Source organism: Lepidochelys kempii, chromosome 6 (assembly GCF_965140285.1).
Source record: "Lepidochelys kempii isolate rLepKem1 chromosome 6, rLepKem1.hap1, whole genome shotgun sequence".
NCBI lineage: Eukaryota > Metazoa > Chordata > Testudines > Cheloniidae > Lepidochelys > Lepidochelys kempii.
The window spans coordinates 26,917,579-26,925,447 of record NC_136385.1 but is presented as its reverse complement, the minus strand read 5'-3'; positions in this window follow the sequence as shown (position 1 = coordinate 26,925,447).

Genomic DNA, 7,869 nt, shown 5'->3' with positions numbered 1-7,869 from the left:
AGGCTGGGACTGAGTGGTATTGACAAAACTTGGGGAGGGGGACTAGAACAGCAATAGATAACTGCAGTGCAACGGCAGAACTGTGTAATGCACATTTATACAGCAACTCTCTGTACTATACTTGGCTCACTAATGCATTAGAAGAGTCCCTTGCATCTGTTAGCTCTAAAATGTCACTCTCCAGGCTATGAACTGCTCACAGCTTGGTGCCAGCATCAATGATTTCAAATACTGGGAATATTTATTATCTGTGTTACGGTACTGCCTGGGAGCCCCAGCCATGAACCAGGGCTCCACTGTGTTAGGTACTGTACAAACACAAGACAAAAAGATCCTCCCTGCCCAAAAGAGCTTATATTTCTTACCAGTAAGGTTAAGATTCTGCCCAGCAGCTGCTCCGGGGGCCCAGGGCTGACTGCCAGTCAAGTGTTCCGGCGGTCCCAAGGCTGGCCGCTGTTCCAGCAGCCCAGGGACCGCTGCTTCTGCTCTGAGAGCACCAGAGCGGACTGCTGGCAGCTGCTCTAGCCCCGCCACTGCTCCTGCGTCAGGGGCTGACCACTGCTACTTCAGCCCCAGCGGTGCTGACCCACCCCAGCCACTGCTTCAGCCCTGCTCTGGTGGCCCGGGGCTGACAGCTGCTCCAGCCCTGCCCCAGAAGAAGTCACAGAGGTCCCAGAAAGTCACAGAATCTGTGACAGAATCATATCCTTACTTATCAGTGTTTCTCTGGTGTTGGTTTCTGTGTAGCAATTCCCCACTGAGTTTAGCATTAAGCTAATTTCTCAGTGCAGGTTTTTCAGTGAGATTAACACAGAGATTTCTCGAAGGAATATTTCCCTTAGACCTGAACATTCATAGCTCAGACCCTTAACCCTGCTTTAAATCCTATGGAGAACACACAGTTTTCTAGCATTTTCAAATTATTTGACTCTCTCTCCCCAAAGGGGATAGCTCCACTGGTGTCAGAGCTCAGGAAACTTGCACCAATCCTTCTGAGGCACTTTAAACACAGGGGGAACCATAACTGCCTTCTTTGATTGCCTTTGCGTGGCCCACATTAACAGAATTACCTTCCACCTGCCACTTTGGCTCTGTTCATCCAGTGAGCTCTGTGCAATCTGCTGGTCTTCTCTTCATAGGCCTCCTCCTGCTCCCACTGAAATCCATGGCAAAATTCCCAGTAATTCCGGGATAAAGTGTCAGGGATTGCCCTGCATTCTCCTTCCCTCCCTTAGTACTCCCTCCTGTAGGAGGCCCTTCCTGCCATGTGCAGAGAAAGCTCTGCAACACTACCCCAACACAATATATTCACCCCCTGCAAGAGCCCCAGGCAGGCCCAGAAGGAGTTCTACACATTGTGTATTCCCTGGTTGTCACAAGGCCTATAGAAGCTATCGGGCAGCGGGGTACAAATTAAGATTTCAGCACATGGAGCCCTTATATTGCCTCCCTTTGCTGTGTGGCGGATTAGACAGAACAATGCCGATTTCTCCCTTTGTGTAGTAAAGCCTGTTCTATTGCAGAGGTCAGAGATGGGATTTGTTACTCCCTGGAGAACACCATCTGTTTCCTCACACTGTTTCATGTGTAGCTTGCAGGCTGGGACTCCAAAGCGCTCTCAAGCTGCTTGAATTTCTCCAGGGTTGAGCTCATAAAAAAAATGTCTGTGACCAGTGGGTGTGTGACATGCAACAAGCAAAGTGGCACATTGGCTGAGCATCCTTCTGTTCATCAGAATTTAAAAGGCTCATTTCAAGATAGCTGTTTTTGTGTAGTTTAATTCTGTTATTTTGACTCTGTGACTGCATGGTTTAGCACTAATATACAATGGCAGGTAGAAATCACAGGGACAGAGGCCTTAGAAATTGGCCAGAGAGAGTTTGAGGTGCCTTTCTAAAAGCTGGAGAAGAACATTTCTTTCCCTACCATTTAACTAAGAGTAACAATAGTGTACTGTCTTCTGTCTGGGGAATCTCCAAGTACTAGAAAGATATTTTTGAATGTTAGAAAGGAAGGATTAACATTCCTGTTTTACAGATGTGGAACTGTAAAAGTGGCAGCCGGTATCAAGTGGAGTGCCCCAAGGGTTGGTCCTGGGGCCGGTTTTGTTCAATATCTTCATAAATGATCTGGAGGATGGTGTGGATTGCACTCTCAGCAAATTTGCGGATGATACTAAACTGGGAGGAGGAGTAGATACGCTGGAGGGGAGGGATAGGATACAGAAGGACCTAGACAAATTGGAGGATTGGGCCAAAAGAAATCTGATGAGGTTCAATAAGGATAAGTGCAGGGTCCTGCACTTAGGACGGAAGAATCCAATGCACCGCTACAGACTAGGGACCGAATGGCTAGGCAGCAGTTCTGCGGAAAAGGACCTAGGGGTGACAGTGGACGAGAAGCTGGATATGAGTCAGCAGTGTGCCCTTGTTGCCAAGAAGGCCAATGGCATTTTGGGATGTATAAGTAGGGGCATAGCGAGCAGATCGAGGGACGTGATCGTTCCCCTCTATTCGACATTGGTGAGGCTTCATCTGGAGTACTGTGTCCAGTTTTGGGCCCCACACTTCAAGAAGGATGTGGATAAATTGGAGAGAGTCCAGCGAAGGGCAACAAAAATGATTAGGGGACTGGAACACATGAGTTATGAGGAGAGGCTGAGGGAGCTGGGATTGTTTAGCCTGCAGAAGAGAAGAATGAGGGGGGATTTGATAGCTGCTTTCAACTACCTGAAAGGGGGTTCCAAAGAGGATGGCTCTAGACTGTTCTCAATGGTAGCAGATGACAGAACGAGGAGTAATGGTCTCAAGTTGCAGTGGGGGAGGTTTAGATTGGATATTAGGAAAAACTTTTTCACTAAGAGGGTGGTGAAACACTGGAATGCGTTACCTAGGGAGGTGGTAGAATCTCCTTCCTTAGAGGTTTTTAAGGTCAGGCTTGACAAAGCCCTGGCTGGGATGATTTAACTGGGAATTGGTCCTGCTTCGAGCAGGGGGTTGGACTAGATGACCTTCTGGGGTCCCTTCCAACCCTGATATTCTATGATTCTATGAACTGAGGCACAGAGAAATCAAATGACTAACCCAAGGTCATACAAAGGGTCTAAGGCCAAGCCAGGATAAGAACTTAGCCCTTCTTGTTACCAAACTGCTACTTGAACCACCAGGCTATCCTCCTTCCCCTTACCAAGATACTATCTACTGTGGCTTCATTCAGGCTGGTGGATCCTTCCATCACAGCAAGAGGCCTTTTCTTTGTGTTCAGGGAGAAGAAATCAGAAGAAGACGAGCTCCCTGAGCCATGCTCCAAGCAGCAGCAGGCAGGAGCAAAAAGAACCTAGCCAGAACATAAGGACAATACACTGAGAGATTCTTAAAGCCAGGTGAAAAACAGCATCAAAATACAGAGGAAGAGAAAAATCCTTCAAAACTGCATTAAAAATTAAAGGGTAGGTGGTTTGACCTCTTGCCAGAGATGATGCTGAATTCTTCTGTCATAGTTAAATGGCTCAGTTCCCCCGCCTTGGGTTTACCTTGTATAGAGAACTCCCTCTCCTCCCTATATAAGAATGGCCATAGTGGGTCAGACCAATGGTCCATTTAGCCCAGTATCCTGTCTTCTGATAGTGGCAGATGCTAGATGCTTCCAAGGGAATGAACTGAGCAATTACCAAGTTGTCCATCCCCTGTCATCCAGTCCCAGCTTCGGCAGTCAGAGATTTAGGGACATCCAGAGCATGGGGTTACATCATTGGCCATCTTGGCTAATAGCTATTGATGGACCTATCCTCCACAAACTTATCTAATTCTTTTTGAAACCCAGTTATATTTTTGGCCTTCACAACATCCTCTGGCAAGGAGTTCCACAGGTTGACTGTGCATTGTGTGAAGAAGTACTTCCTTATGTTTGTTTTAAACCTGTTGCCTATTTATTTCACTGGGTGATCTCTGGTTCATTTGTTATGTAAAGGGGTAAATAACACTTCCTCCACACTATTCATGATTTGATAGACCTCTATCATATCCCCCCTTTAGTCATCTCTTTTCTAAGATGAACAGTCTCAGAATTTTTAATCCCTCCTCATATGGAAGCTGTTTCATACCCCTAATCAATTTCTTGCCCTTCTTGTACTTTTAAAAATTCTAATATATCCTTTTTTGAGATGGAGCAACCATAACGGCAAACAGTATTCAAGGCATGGGTGTACCATGGATTTTATATAGTTGCATTATGATATTTTCTGTCTTATTATCTATCCCTTTCCTAATGGTCCCTAACATTCTGTTCGCTTTTTTGACTGCTGCTGCACACTGAACAGATGTTTTCGAGAACTATCCACGACGACTCCAAGATCTCTTTTTTCAATGGTAACAGCTAATTTAAACCCCATCATTTTGTATGTACAGTTGTTTGATTATGTTTTTCAAGGTGCACTACTTGCACTTAATCAACACTGAATTTCATCCACTATTTTGTTGCCAAGTCACCCAGTTTTGTGAGATCACTTTGTAACTCTTCACAGACAGCTCTGGAATTAACTATCTTGAGTAACTTTGTATCATGTGCAAACATTGACACCTCACTGTTCATCCATATTTCCAGATCATTTATGAATATGTTGAACAGCATTGGTCCCAGTACAAAGATATTTGCCTCTTGCTACTGTAAAACTGACCATTTATTCCTACCCTCTGTTTCCTATCTTTTAACCATGGATCTGTTATCCATTACAATACCTTCCCTCTTATCTCATGACTGCTTATTTTGCTTAAGAACCTTTGGTGAGGGACCCTATCAAAGTCTTTCTGAAAGTTCTACACTATATCCATTGGATCACCCTTGTGCACATGCTTGTTGACTCCCTCAAAGAATTCTAATAGATTGGTGAGGCATGATTTCCCTTTACAAAAGCCACGTTGACTCTTCCCGAACATATTGTGTTCATCTAGGCATCTGATAATTCTGTTCTTTACTATAGTTTCAACCAATTTGCCTGGCACTGAAGTTAGACTTACCAGCCTGCAATCACCAGGGTCACCTCTGGAGCCTTTTTAAAAATTTGGCACTATATTAGCTAACCTCCCGTCATCTGGTACAAGCGATAGATTACAAACCACAGTTAGTAGTTCTGCAATTTCATATTTGAGTTCCTTCGGAACTCTTGGATGAAGACCGTCTGATCCTGGTGGCAGCACCAGCTCCCTTCTGTTCTCACGCAGATGCCCCTCACTTTTAAAGATCCATGGAAAATGCCAGACAATTGTGTGAAGCCTCAGAACCACAGGCTTCATACAAGCTACTTCACAAGGAAACAGGTCCAGACTGAGTAAAGGGTAAGGAGGCCCTGTCCTTCTCCAGTTCAGTGCTTGTCCACAAGCTGAAGCAAATGTGCCAGTTCTACAAAGTAAGACCTCAGCTCCCCCAGCCAGTATCCACAGAACTATTGAGGAATAACAGTGAACACCTCAAACACACCCCGTTCCTGGTCACACCCTGGAATGCCCATCGCCTCCCCACTCCAGCATGTCTCACCTGGCATAGAGGCCCACAGTGACAGGGTGTTTTCACCTGGACCCAACAGGGCCATGGGATAACATTGAATTGAACCCTCTGTGGCTTTTCTCACACTGCCCAGCTCTTCACTCCATCTTTCACCTTCTTTTTTCAGTAAGTATTGTTATGGCAGATGGTGGTGCTCATATATTTAGAATTCTAAGTTCCTTTCCCTTACTTAGCACAGTGAGCAAATTTTGACTAGGAAGATATGCTGTCCGGTTACTAGGTTTTGGTTATGCAAGGTTCTGTGTAGGGGCAGCTTGAAGAGAGAGGGTGCTGGGCAAGCCGCAGGAAAGCTTGCTCATTATCTTTGTCTCTGAATAGTCAATTCTTGAGGCAGAGTTGCTTCCTAGGAACCAGCCAATGATGTTGGGCTGAAGTTCCTGGAAGCAGTGATTGACATACATGTTGTTTGACCACCTTTGTTCCAGGACTGGTGTATATGTATAGACAAAGCAAGTTACAGTTAAAGTCAGCCCAGATTCTGCTTCACTGATTTTGTCTCTGCTGGGAAACTGACCAATATTTTATTCTCCACTCCCTCTGCTCCTTTTAGTCAGACCCTCCTCAAAAGAACAAAAACCCAGTAACAGCCAAGTTGATCATTCAAGGCCAACATTTACAAAGGAATTTAAAATTAGGCACACAAATTCACCCATCTCTAGTGACCCTGACAGTCCCATTGCCACTGTGCCACCTGAAACCACTACCCCTATAGCTTGGACCTAAACACCCTACGTCCACTCCCTGAGATGAATTCTGAACCCTGCATCCATTTATAAATGTCACCTTTCGTATAGTCCAGTCTATCGTGCCTTAAGCCTGAGGCTTTAATTTGCTGCATGTCCATTCTACAGGCATTTCTCAGCTGATTTATTTTACCCTTTATTTCATTAAATGTGCTTACTATATTCAATTTGCCACTATAGGCCTCACCCCACTTGCTGTATCAATTTCAGAATGATCGTCTCAGTTTTTTCCAGCTTGTTCAATAGTAAGTAGCATTAAACTCAGAACATTTATTAAGGACTGTGGACAATGGATTTTTTAGTCAAGTTCAGGCTATTAATCTCTATTATGATTTATCTCAGCTTTTCACACCCTGTTGGTATTTGTTTAGCTCTCTGCTAGCCATTCAGTGGAGATCCAGATAATTTAAGATTAATTTCCTTCTCCTATAAATCAAATACTTTAACGTCTTCAGTTCTCTCCTCCCCAAAGGCAAGCAGGTTGCTTGTCCCTGCAGGTCTTTCTCCATAAGAAACAAAGAGCCAAAATCAGAGGCAATATGTGATGTTCATGTAAATTAGACTCACTTAAACTCCCTTACACTTTTGGGACCAAGTTCAGAGATGATGGCTCCAATTTTCCAATGCGCTATGGCGGTTCTGCACTGCTCTGGCAGTGCAATGCAGGATCAGGTACCTAAAAGATTCCTCCTTCATAGGGAGATACCCAGATGGTGCAGAGCCATTGTAAAAGCTGCCATACCAACCCCCAACCCTGGCCCCAGCACAGGGGTGTGTGACCAAAGAAAAGGAAAGGTGGCCAGGGTGCGTCTGTGTCCTGCTGACACAGGCTACTGGAACAGTCCTTGGCATAGTTTGGAGCAGCCTGAAGGCTGCTCTAATTTATGCTGGAGGATCAAACCTGGAGCCCCATTAGCTGTCAGTAATAAGCAGGCTCTTCTGCTTGCTGGGGCCAGCCAGTGGCTAGCTGGAGATGGAGAACATTCTGTTCTCTTTAGGATCTTATTCCTCACCCATTCCCGTGGCATCTGAGTGCCTTGCAGAATCAGGAAATTAACTAAAAAATTTCTCTACTTAGAGAGAGGGGTTTCCATGATTCAGGGCCACCCAGCCCTAGTCCAAGTTAGGGCTACAAAAGTACAGCCCTGATTTACTCCAGCACTGGAGGATCCTTCAGGGCAGGGCTGTTACCTATCCAGAAACAAAAGCATTCTGGCTTCGCAGGACATGACAGAACAATAGCCATCACAAACCTCCACAAACAATTGAAAGGCTTCTTTCGTGTTACGCGTAGGATGATGGCACTGGTAAGGATACCAGTCACCTGAGGATTGTGTATGTCTGCAACATTAACAGCTGCTACAGGGACAAGATCCTCCATGGACTGATGTCATTAGAGTGATGCTGATTTAGATCAGCCAAGGATCTGGCCCAGAATCCTGTCTTCTTAGTATTTGGCATGGCAGGTCAGTAAAGGAGGATATGATATTTAACTGTTCTGTTTTAAATTCTCTCACTTTATCATTTACAGTGATCTGGCTCCTTAAACTGTTTACTGTGAGAT